Genomic DNA, 12,389 nt, shown 5'->3' with positions numbered 1-12,389 from the left:
TTCAGCCCTCATAATGGCATTGGAGGTAGGCATAATTAGCTTTATAGGTGAGGAAGTTGAGGCTCAGAGGAATTAAGCAATTGGCTAATGGTCCCCCAGATAGTAAGTGGCAGAGCTTGGATCTGAATCTGAGGGGGCTTGTCTCCATAGCTGGTGTCCTGGCCACCAGGCCCCTGGGGTATTAGCAGAGGTACAATGGGGAGAGGTCAACATCTTTCCAGGGCTCTGATTTCTTTCGCTCACACCCAGCTACCATATACTCCCTATTGTGCTTTCACTGGTTGTTGGTTTGGTAACTGATAACCACCATAGCCCTTCCTATTTTAAGAAGACCATAGGAAGATCTTTCAGACCCCAAAGAGTGAAGCTATGTGGTGAAATTGATGGGGGAGGGTTGGGCTAGTGTTTGGGGAAGGCAGCCTCTTACTTATTGAGCCATTTTGGGACACAACAGCTAGGATCATAAGGAGGATCTTGCTGCTTGTTCACGTTGCTCCACTTAGGATATTTCTTTCCGTGCTCAAAACTAAGGCTTGGAAGAGCACTCTGGTCACACCTCTGGTGATGGGGCCTCTGCTCCTGTTCCTGGGGAGAGGAGCCAAGGACACCTGGCAAACCCATCCACCTGCTCTCCTCCATCCCTGCCATTGCGGGGTGAGTTGTCCACCTGGACTAACTTCTTTGAGAGTGTGGCCCCCAGGATAGAAATGCGCAAGTTTTGTTTCTGGTGATTTTTTTAAAAAATTGTATGATTTTCTGTAGTTTACATTTCCTATAGGCTCTGTAGAATAGAACGCATGGAGTAATAAATCTACTTGGATAGTTAAAAAATAAAATCCTCTGATGAATTAAGGAAGAATTTTGATATTTGTCTTTTAAGGCAGTGTTCCTTAAACTTTAATATGCAGAAGAGTTACGTGGAGATCTCACTTAACTACAGATTCTGTTTCAGTGGGTCTGGGGTGGAAATGATTCTGCATTTTTAAAAAACTTCCATGTGATGCTGATCTTGCTGGTACAAGGTCCACACTCTGAGTAGAAAAATTATAAGGCTCCATAAATTCCAGGTAGTAAGAAAAATTATGGAGTTTCCCTCTAAAATCTGCATTTTTTACCATGTAGGAAAATAAAATCTGTCATAGTTCTATTAAACAATAATGGTAATGCTACATTCTCTATACATGATACCAAATATCTGAATTAAATTTTTCAAAATTCTGTTCACCAGTTGGATGTTGTATCATCTATACAGTGACAATTTTTAGATATTTGGAGACACTGAAAATTTCTCATTTTTTGTTCAGATGTTTAGTAGTGTGCAGATACTTTTAATATTGGTGATGACTTTTTTTTTTTTTGTCTTTTTATAGCCACACGTGGGGCATGTGGAAGTTCCCAGGCTAGGGGTCAAATCAGCTGCAGCTGCTGGCCTATGCCATAGCCACAGCAACACCAGATCCGAGCTGCCTCTGCGACCTATACCCCAGCTCATGGCAACGCTGATCCTTAACCCACTGAGCGAGGCCAGGGATCAAACTCGCATCCTCATGGATACTACCTGGGTTCATTGCAGCTGGGCCACAACAAGAACTCCAAGGTAATAGACTTTTGGACACATTTTAGTGTTAGCATGTGTGCATCTCCAGTCCTCTAATTATTTCAACCAAATTTGCTATTTGTCATGGCACACATTTTTTAAAGGGGCTAATATTATAAGTCATGCCTTCTCAGAGAGGGTGATATTGTCCACAAAGGGGCAAAATTGATTCTTGGGGGGAGATATCTCAGATATTACCATGGTTTGTGGTCCTTTAAAGGACCATTGTACATAAACAGATAGATAATGCATCTGTGGTTTTAAACTTTTTTTTTGCCACACCCATGGCCTGTAGAAGTTCCCAGGCCAGCAGTGACAACAATTCTTCAATGACAACACCAGATCTTTAAGCTGCTGTGCCACAAGGGAACTCCCTGTGGTTTTAAATTTTTATCAGAAGATAATCAGGGAAAATATATCTACAAAGATTCCTTAGTGGTTATGATAATGAAAGCAAGGTTGAGACACAGCTGTAAATGCTTTTACACATACTTGTTTAAATGACGCCAAAAAGATTTCCCCCTGTCCTATTGTCTATTTGTGTTTCCTTTGTGTCTGCATCATGGCCATAGACTTTTGGAGCATCTGTTTCCAGAAGAGGGATGATTCCTTTTTTAAATTTTTTTTCATAGTTCTTTATTTTAGGAACATTTTCTTCTATTATATCCTTAAACATTTTTTAATATTTTAAGAAACTGTCATTAAAATATTATGATGTAAAATTTACCATCATAACCATTTTTAAGTGTACAGCTCAATGGCATTAAGTAAAATCATATTGTTGTGCAGTCATCACAACTATTTATCTTTAGAAATTTTTCCTCTTCTCAAACTGAAACTCCACATCCATCAAACAATGACACCCCATTCATCCCTTCCCTAGCCCTTGGCAACCACTGTTCTACTTTCTGTCTTTATGAATTTGACAATTCTAAGTACTTCATGTAAATGGAATCATACAATATTTTTCCTTTTGTGATTTGCTTGTTTCGCTTAGTCTAACATCCTCAAGGTTCATCCAAGTTGTAGCATGTGTCAGAAATTCTTTCTAAAGCGGAATGATGTTGTATTTTATGTATATGCCCTGCTTTGTTGATCCATCCATCTGTCCATGGACACCTTTTGGCTATTGCAAATACTGCTGCAGTGAACATAGGTGTATAAATAATCTGTTTTTAGTCCTTGCTTTCAGTTCCTTCAGGTGTATATCCAGAGGTGGAATTTCTGGCATATGGTAATTCTCTATTTAATATTTTGAGGACCTACTATATTGTTTTCTATAGCAGCAGTACCATGATGATTTCTTTTTTTTTTCCGAAGTCATGTCATCAATTTTTATTGATATTTCATCAAAATGTGTTACAAATAAGTTCTATAAAACCTTGAAATAGAAAACAAACAAACAAAAAAAGATTGGCTTGGGAGATGAAGAAAGTGGAACTACATTCTGTGGGAACCACTGTTCCCTCACATATTCTTAACTCATTTTGTGCAGTGTTTGGCACATTGCAGTGAATATATGACAGAAAGTGAAGTTCAGAGTAATCTGCTCACTGATTCAGCACCACAACTATTAAGTCAACCTCTCCTACACACACACACACACACACACACAAGTCTTGTGTATCCACATACTACAGTATGTATGGGAATTTAGAACTCATGGGTTAGATCCTGTGGAAAATGTGTACAGAATGCCACCGGAATCCCACATTTAAAAGAAACCTAGAAAAGCCTGTGGGATATTTAAAAGGGTCAGAGCTGCAAAGGTGATCCACAGATGTGAATGAAGACAATCTGAACTGAGAACCTCTTGAGGGTAGGAATTGTGGGGGTCTGGATTTTCACTCTCCTTTTCTTTTCTCTATCTCCTTTTCTCCCCTCTGCAGTGTAAGTACATAGTCACTCCATGGATTTTGGTTGAACAAATAACTCAGAATGGAAAAAAAAGTGAAAGCACTCTTTAATTGTTTTCTAATCTATGAAAAACTATTTTGAAGACAGTAAGGGCTTTCTATTTTATATCTCTGACAAGGGTAAAGGAGGTGGGTTTAATGAGGGGTGGAAGACAAGGGTTGGAGTAAAGTGAGCACTGGGCTGATGTATCAGGCACCTTCCCAGCCTTGCTGTTCTGTGCTGATGTTTCATAGTTTTAAAAAAGCCAGTGAAAACAATTTTGTTTGTTTTTCTCTGGTGTTGAACAGCATCCAGCATTAAAATAAGACAGGGGTTCATAAACACAACAGTAGTTTCTAGGGAAGGCACCACATTGCAGCCAAAATGTTTGTAGCAGGAGGAGGTGGAACGTGTGAGGATAATAATGTAAAGGATGTGCTTTCTCCATCATATACCTTATTTTATTTATTTATTTTTTATTTTTTGCTTTTTGGGGCCGCACCCGCGGCATATGGAAGTTCCCAGGCGAGGGGTCGAATTTGAGCTGCAGGTGCTGGCCTGAACCACAGCCACAGCAATGCGGAAACCAAGCCGAGTCTGCGAACTACACCACATCTCATGGCAACACTGTATCCTTAACCCACTGAGCAGGGCCAGGGATCATGGATACTAGTCAGATTCATTTGTGCTGAGCCATGATGGGAACTCCCCATCCCATACATTATTTATGTTCTTCAGTTATCCAGGTTTCATGGTGCTTCATTTGCGGGGTGTGTGTGGGGAGGTGTCTTTTCTTAAAATGAAGATAGGATTTTAAAAAGTTTACCGTTTATGTCTTGGTGTAAATTAAGTTTGAAAACTTCCCTGCTTGAAGTTTTACTAGATGAGACGGGCACAGAGACCACCCAGATCAGACTGCAGATATGGGGTGAGATGCTGTGGCAGGAGCAGCGTGGGGAATGGGGTGAGAAGGTGAAAATCAAATTTGATGCTTCCCCCATGCCTGTGTACCTTCACCTGGCCTCCAGATTCTGTTCATGATGCTACCACTCTATCAATCTCAAGGCCTTGGTGGGTGACCTCTGACTCTGTTGTCTTTTGAGTGTCAGTTGTCAGTCCTATAGACTCTCTGTCTGAAAAGTTTCTCTAAATAATCACCCTCTTTCTGTTTCCATGGGCACCACTCTAGTTCACTTCTTCATAGCCTGTCACCTCGACTACTGCATGGTGTCTTTCCCAATCACCTACATGCAGCACTCTATCCTTTCTAAACCATGACTTTGATCATGCTTTTCCTCAGTTTAATATCCCTGAATCACTCCCCATGGCTTATCACATTAACTCCACTGTTCTCAGGTGACATCGAGGTCCTGTGGAGTAGGGCTCTAAGCTTGACTCCATGATTCACCTTTTCTGTCGTCTCCTCAAGTTGTGTTGATGGTCCAGAGAGGATAGAATGCTTAACAATCAAGTATTAAATGGAGCTTTGAAAAATGGATAACTACAACTATCACTGTTGGGTGTATGTGTGTTGGGCTGGGCATATCATGTGCAGTACCTCATTTAACCTACATATTGACTGAATTCCAGTGACATACCCATCTTAGGGATGAGAAAAGAGAGTCTTAGAGAAATTAGTTAAAGCTACATGGCTATTAAGTGAATGAAGCTGGGCTTTGAACCCAGGTTTGTTTGGCTTCAAAACCCCATGCTTTCAAGCAAGAGATGAAGACTATCACAGGCAAGAATTCTAGCTTGGATAAAAGTTTGGGGCAAGAATTTAGTGTTCCATCTTCCACGATTGTTCGTAAGGACTGCATGTTGAGTAGCAGACAAAAGTATGAAGGGATAGTGCATGAGTTTGCTAAGGCTACCATAACAATATTGCAGATCAGACAGCGTCAATAACAGAAATTTATTTTCTCACAGTTGTGGAGGCTGGAAGTCCAAGTTCAATGTGCCAGCAGGGTTGGTTTCTCCTGGAGCCTCTGTCCTTGCTTGGCGGATGGCTGCGTTCTCATGAATCCACACATACACATGGCCTGTTCTCTGCACAGGCATCCCTCATGTCTCTTTCTCTTCTTCTTCTTCTTCTTCTTCTTTTTTTTTTTTTGGTAGGGTTGCACCTGTGGCATATGAAAGTTCCCAGGCTAGGGGTTGAATTGGAGCTACGGCTGCCGGCCTACGCCACAGCCACAGCAATACCAGATCTGAGCCATGTCTGTGACCTACACCACAGCTCACAGCAACACCAGATCCTTAACCCACTGAATGAGGCCAGGAATCAAACCGGAATGCTCATGGATACTAGTTGGGTTTGTAACCCGATGAGCCACATCAGGAATTCCTCTTTCTCCTCTAATAAGGATATCAGTCAGACTGGATTAGGGCTCGTCCTGATGGCCTCATTTTAACTCAGTTGTCTCTTTGACGGCCCTTATCTCTAAATATAGTCATACTCTGAAGGTGCTCCAGATTAGGGCTTCAGGGTATGAATTTGGGTGGGGTGGGGTCCATAATTAAGACTAAATCAGATAGATCTTGATGCAGCTGGATTTTGAAGGATGTGAAAACCAGGCACAGGGATTTAGTGTTGATATGGGAGGTCATAGGGTCCAATTGTGGAAACATGACTATGGGTGGCTTTCCCAGCAAACTTCCAGCTGCTCTTGAATGTGATGCTAGTGAGAATGAGGACTATGGGATATGTGGGGAGCATTTTGAAGAAGCAACTCCTAGTACTTTTTAAAAAGTTTTATTGAAATATAGTTGATTTACAAGGTTGTGGTAATTTCTGCTGTACAATAAAGTAATTCAATTATATGGATGTTGATACTCTTTTACAGTGGAATGAAGTAGCAGAAAGATTCAAATCATTAAGTCCTCTAGATATTTCCAGAAAAATGAAGATAGTCTTGTGGTGGTGGGGGTAAAAGGGGAGCAAGTTTGGTTTTAGATATGTTGGTTTTATTCTTAGCATCATGGAATTAGAACTCAGAGAAAAGGTATGAGCTGGAGATAGGAATCTGGAGTTTTTATTAAACATTTTTTTCTTTTCTGTTTTTTTAATTTTAATTTTTTATTACTCAATGAATTTATTACATTTATAGTTGTATAATGACCATCACAATCCAATTTTATAGGATTTCTATCCCACAACCCCAGTGCATCCGCCCACCCCCCGAACTGTCTCTTTTGGAAACCATTTTTTCAAAGTCTGTGAATTAGTATCTGTTCGGCAAAGAAGTTCAGTCTGTCCTTTTTTCAAATTCCACATGTCCGTGAAAGCATTTGATGTTGGTGTCTCATTGTCTGACTTTGCTCAGCATGATAATTTCTAGGTCCATGTTGCTAAAAATACCAGTATTTCATTCTTTGTAATGGCTGAGTAATATTCAATTGTGTATATGTACCACCTCTTCTTGATCCACTCCTCTGTCGATGGACGTTTAGGTTGTTTCCATGTCTCGGCTATCGCAAATAGTGCTGCAATGAACATTGGAGTACATGTCTCTTTGCGAGTCGTGGTTTTCTCTGGATAGATGCCCAGGAGTGGGATTGCTGGATGCTGGATCAAATGGTTGTTCTAATTTTTAGTTTTCTGAGGAATCTCCATACTGTTTTCCACAGTGGTTGCACCAATGTACATTCCCACCAACAGTGTACTAGGGTTCCTTTTTCTCCACACCCTCTCCAGCACTTATTGGTTGTTGACTTTTTGATGCTGGCCATTCTGGCTGGTGTAAGGTGGTACCTCAGAGTGGTTTTGATTTGGATTTCTCTAATTATGAGTGCTATTGAACATCTTTTCATGTGTTTTTTGGCCATCCGTATATCTTCTTTGGAGAATTGTCTGTTTAGATCTTCTGCCCATTTTTTTGATGGGGTTGTTTGTTTTTTTGGTATTGAGCTGTAGGAGGTGTTTACAAATTTTGGAGATGAATCCCTTGTGAGTTGATTCATTTGCAAAGATTTTCTTCCACTCTGTGGGTTGTCTTTTCATTTTGTTTAGGGTTTCCTTTGCTGTGCAGAAACTTTTAAGTTTGATTAGGTCCCATTTGTTTATTTTTGTTTTTACTGTCATGAGTCTATGAGGTGGATCTGAGAAGATGTTGCTGTTGTTTATGTCAGAGAGTGTTTGGCCTATGTTTTCCTCTAAGAGTTTTATAGTGTCTGGTCTTATATCTAGGTCTTTAATCCATTTGGAGTTTATTTTTGTGTCTGGTGTTAGGGAGTGTTCTAATTTCATTCTTTTCCATGTGGCTGTTCAGTTTTCCCAGCACCACTTATTGAAGGGGCTGTCTTTTCTCCATTGTATATTCTTGCCTCCTTTGTCATAGATTACTTGACTATAGGTGAGTGGGTTTAATTCGGGCTTTCTATCCTGTTCCACTGATCCATATTTCTGTCTTTATGCCAGTACCATACGGTTTTGATGACTGGGAATCTGGATTTTTTTTTTTGTCTTTTTGCCATTTTCTTGGCCCACTCCCGCGGCATATGGAGGTTCCCAGGCTAGGGGTCGAATCGGAGCTGTAGCCACCGGCCCACACCAGAGCCACAGCAACTCAGGATCTAAGCCACGTCTTCAACCTACACCACAGCTCATGGCAACGCTGGATCCTTAACCCACTGAGCAAGGCCAGGGATCGAACCCACAACCTCATGGTTCCTAGTCGGATTCGTTAACCACTGAGCCACGGCCGGAACTCTGGGAATCTGGAATTTTTAAACAGGTCAAGTTGAACCTGTGGGAGTGGGGAAGTGCACAGAGATCAGAAAAGACAGGAGATGAATTCTCAGGTCTCAAACTGCTTTGCTGTCACATAGGTTTGGAAGTTAATGTGGAAATTTTCCAGGACCTCTTTAGCTAAAATGGCATCTCTGGCTCTCTCCCTTTGCCTTGCTTGTTTTTCTTCATAGCTCATTATCCCAACGTGGCTTTATATTTGTATAGCTATTTGATTATTGTCTGTCTTTCCTAGTAAAATGTAAGCTCCCTGAGGGCACAGACAGTTTTTGTTCAGTGCCGTACTCCTAGTACCTGGAAGAGGGTCCAGAACAGTGTAGGTGCTCAATGTCTATTAGCTGAATGAATCTATGAATGGGTTAAAATTTTTTTTGAATAGATTGAATTTTATGTCCAATAGAACTTAGACTGATAATAGATTGCTGGATATTGCCTTTTTGTCTTTTCTTAAAATAAAATTTTGTTTTTAACAAATGCCTTTATATTAATGAACACACAGACATATATTTGAGAATCTTGAAATGTATAACCTAAAAATTTAGTTTTGTTTCTGTTTGTTTTTCCTTAAATTGTAGTTTCCCCAAATCATGATCACATAGTCCCTTCTTTGCAATAGCATTTCTTTATGAGAAAGTAGGTGTGATTTTCTTTAAAAATCCAGGTGTTTTGGCAATCTGGTTACTCTTATCAGATTTTCTGTTTGCATCTACTCTTTTTGTTGTAATTTTCATATAAGAGTACTTGTGGAGTCCTTGTTTTGTCAGATCTCTTTTCCTTTTACTCATCATACCAGCATTTAAAGATTCACATCTTCATTGCACCTATGTGGGTGCTAACAGTCCATACAAACATCAGCTTGTCACCTTTCTCTATAACTTCCCTGGGAAGACTGCTGGCTATGGTATGGCATCTCTCAAAATACAACTATAGGTAGGATAGCCATTTAAACCAAAATAACCTTCTGTTTCCTAAGGAATCACAATCAAAGGTAAATCTGAAGCTGCTTGTGTTTCATTTAGGTAAAGACTCTTTTTAAATCCAGTCCCTCTTTTTTCAGGTAGTCTGAGTTGTAAAAATGTCACTGGAATTATTGGGTAAAGTAATGTAAAGCAATAGTTCTCCAGCAGATCAGGAATTCCTCCTTCATGGTCTGTAAGAATCACTGGGGAAGTTTTCAAGGGCCCCATAATCCCATTTTGAAGATCACAGTGGCCAGACAACACCTGGCTGGTGGGAGCGTATCATAGCTCCGAGGTGTGCTCGGGGAAGAAAGAGGTTGAGAATCACGGGTCAAAGGTTCTGAGAGTTAAACAGAACACATGAAACTAAAAGACAGCTTTGTTTCTGCCTCTCCTCTATTTGTCATCTCAGGATGGTCTTTTGGTCCCTCGACCCTGTTTGCTAGCATTTTATGGAGCATTTTAATCTGTATGTGATGTCGTAGGTTGATGGGTAGAGGAAACTCTACAGGGCAGTATGACAAGTGTGTAAAATCCAAAATGAGGTTAAGAGATGAATGAACATGCTTGCTGGAAACAGAGGAAAATGGAGGGATGTTAACAGGAGAATCAGTTTGTTGAACCTCATGTCTAATTTAGCACATCTTTAGAAATAGTTCATTCTAATAGCTTTCTGGCTATATATTCTACAACTATGACATTTTAAAAACTATATTGGACTCCTTCCTAACCTGTTTGACTGAACAAGTGGGTAAGTGCTCTGGGGGAAAATGCTATGCAGACACAAGTCATGACAAGTTTTTTGTCTGATATATAATCTAGTCTCCCTGCTCCTCCCAGCCACACATGTACAAGCAGGATGGGATTTAGTAATGGTTATAATGATTTGTGGTAACTGGAAGGGAACTAACATTTATGAAGTATCTAGGTTGTGTCAGATACTTTACGTACATTGTACATTATCTCTGTGATCTTATCAATTTCATTTAAATACTAGTATCCCAGTTTATATGTGAGAAAACTGAGGCTCAGAGATGAAGGGATTTGCCCCAAATCACTTAGCCGGTGAGTTCGCAGGCTTCAAATCCATGGCACTATGGTGACACTGAGAACTTTTGCCTAAAGCTAGTGTTCAGAAACTTTTTCTGTAATATGCCAAGCAGTAAATATTTTATGCTTTGTGGACTAAGAGACAAGGTAGAGGATATTATGTAGGTACTTATATAACCATTTAAAATGTAACTATTTAATATTGTATGAAATCTGCATAGTCTTTTAGTAACTGAGAGTTTAGATTTCCTTATTAATTCCAATGTCAAATTATCCTTTCAATCTATTCATAGCAGTCCATGTTTGTTGTATTTTATCTGTTAATATGGAATATGGTTGGGAAAATTTCATAACTGTGTATTTCACCTTAATCTTTGACATTCTCCCAGGCTTTAATTATATGAGAGATAATGTATATATATAAATTACCTAACATAGTATTCAGCACATGGTGTACATTCAATAATAGTAGTTAGTATTAACCTTATCAGCATGTGAAAGTATTATTATACTGTGGGTCAATAATTTTTTATTATTCTGGGGGGGGTGTGTTAACGATCTCTATTCCACACATGATCTAGATTGATTTCTCCTTCTCAGCTCTGAAACATTTTTTTTTGGAAACATTTTTATAATTAGTCTTTCTGTCTGGTACATACTGTCCTGTTTATAGAAATTCAAAATAAACCTCTGTAGACTTATGTGAAAAAAATCCCCCCACCCCCAAACTTCAAGTTTTAAATTCTGAATTAAAAGTTGTAGAAGTGGAGTTCCCACTGTGGCTCAGTGGGTTACGAACCAGACTAGTATCCATTTGGAAGCAGGTTTGATCCCTGGGCTTGCTCAATAGGTTAAGGATCTGGCGTTGCTATAAGGTGCAGCATAGGTAGCAAACATGGCTTGGATCCCAAGTTGCTATGGCTGGGGTCTTTCTCTCAAAAATCTTCTTTGCTTAATTACTTCAGATCCCCGAATTCAACTGTAAACATTGGACTTAATTAATTGTCTTCAGATTCTTTTCTTTTTAAAAAGTAATTTTCTGGAGTTTCCATTGTGGCTCAGCAGGTTAAGGACCCGACATTGTCTCTATATGAGGATGTGAATTCCGTCCCTGTTCTTGCTCGGTAGGTTAAGGACCCAGCATTGCTGCAAGCTGGGGTGTAGGTCACAGATGTGGCTCAGATCCGGTACTACTGTGACTGTGACATAGGCTGCAACTGCAGCTCTGATTTGACCCCGGGCCTGGGAACTCCCATATACTGCGGGTGCAGCTATATATATATAAAAAAAGTAATTTTCCCATGATAGGTAACAAAGTTATTTATATTTACATATATTATATATAATATATTACAATGTGAATCAGTTTATTGGTCTTCTTTCTTAAAGCTGAATTCCCAGAGGATGGAGGTTTCTTTACGGTAGAAGGATATATAGGGAAGGATAATTCTGGACTATGCGTTACTGTCTAGAGTCTGTAGAACTGGAAGAGTGGCAAAATAGAAAATGCGGAGGGCGGGGAAGAAGAAGGGGGGTTGGAAGAAGATATTCTACTTTCTTCACCATTCTGTTTCAGGCAGTTTAGATTTTAGTAACTTTTCAAGCAGGCGAGAATTGACAACATTACCACATGCAGTATATATAACAGTGGTTTCTTCCATATGTGTGGAAATTATATATCTAAATTGTCCACAAGGCAGAGAAAGCCTAAGCAACCACAGAACTTGTAATTCTCTGCCTTTTAGACAAAGCTCACCTTCATCATTTCTATGTGTGTTTGTTATTATAAATAGAAACCAGAACAATATAAGGGTGAATTTTAGGGTAGTGCACTTGGTTCATGTGGATGTTTTGTGTGAGTTTTGATCATTACTTATTAGAGGCTCTAGTACACTGAATGTTACTCCATCATATCTATAATTTTGCATGACTCAGATACACATTTGTAGTATGTGAATATTTCCTCAAATCCAATGGAAAAATTTCATGTCTTTGGAAATGAAATGTTAAAGGGGAAGACAAATTTTTTTGCTTTCCACTTCATATCCTGGGATTTCAATACCTTGCTGGACTGGAAGGTATTTTGGGGTGCTATAGCAATGCTGTGATTCAGCCTCTGTTTTCAGGGCATATAATT

Source organism: Sus scrofa, chromosome 13 (genome assembly GCF_054392235.1).
Source record: "Sus scrofa isolate SSC_HxYL_T2T_F1_AM1 chromosome 13, Sscrofa_HxYL_maternal_Yorkshire_Landrace_v2.0, whole genome shotgun sequence".
Taxonomy (NCBI): Eukaryota; Metazoa; Chordata; class Mammalia; order Artiodactyla; family Suidae; genus Sus; species Sus scrofa.
The sequence above is the reverse complement of the archived record's forward strand: the minus strand, read 5'-3'. Positions refer to the sequence as shown.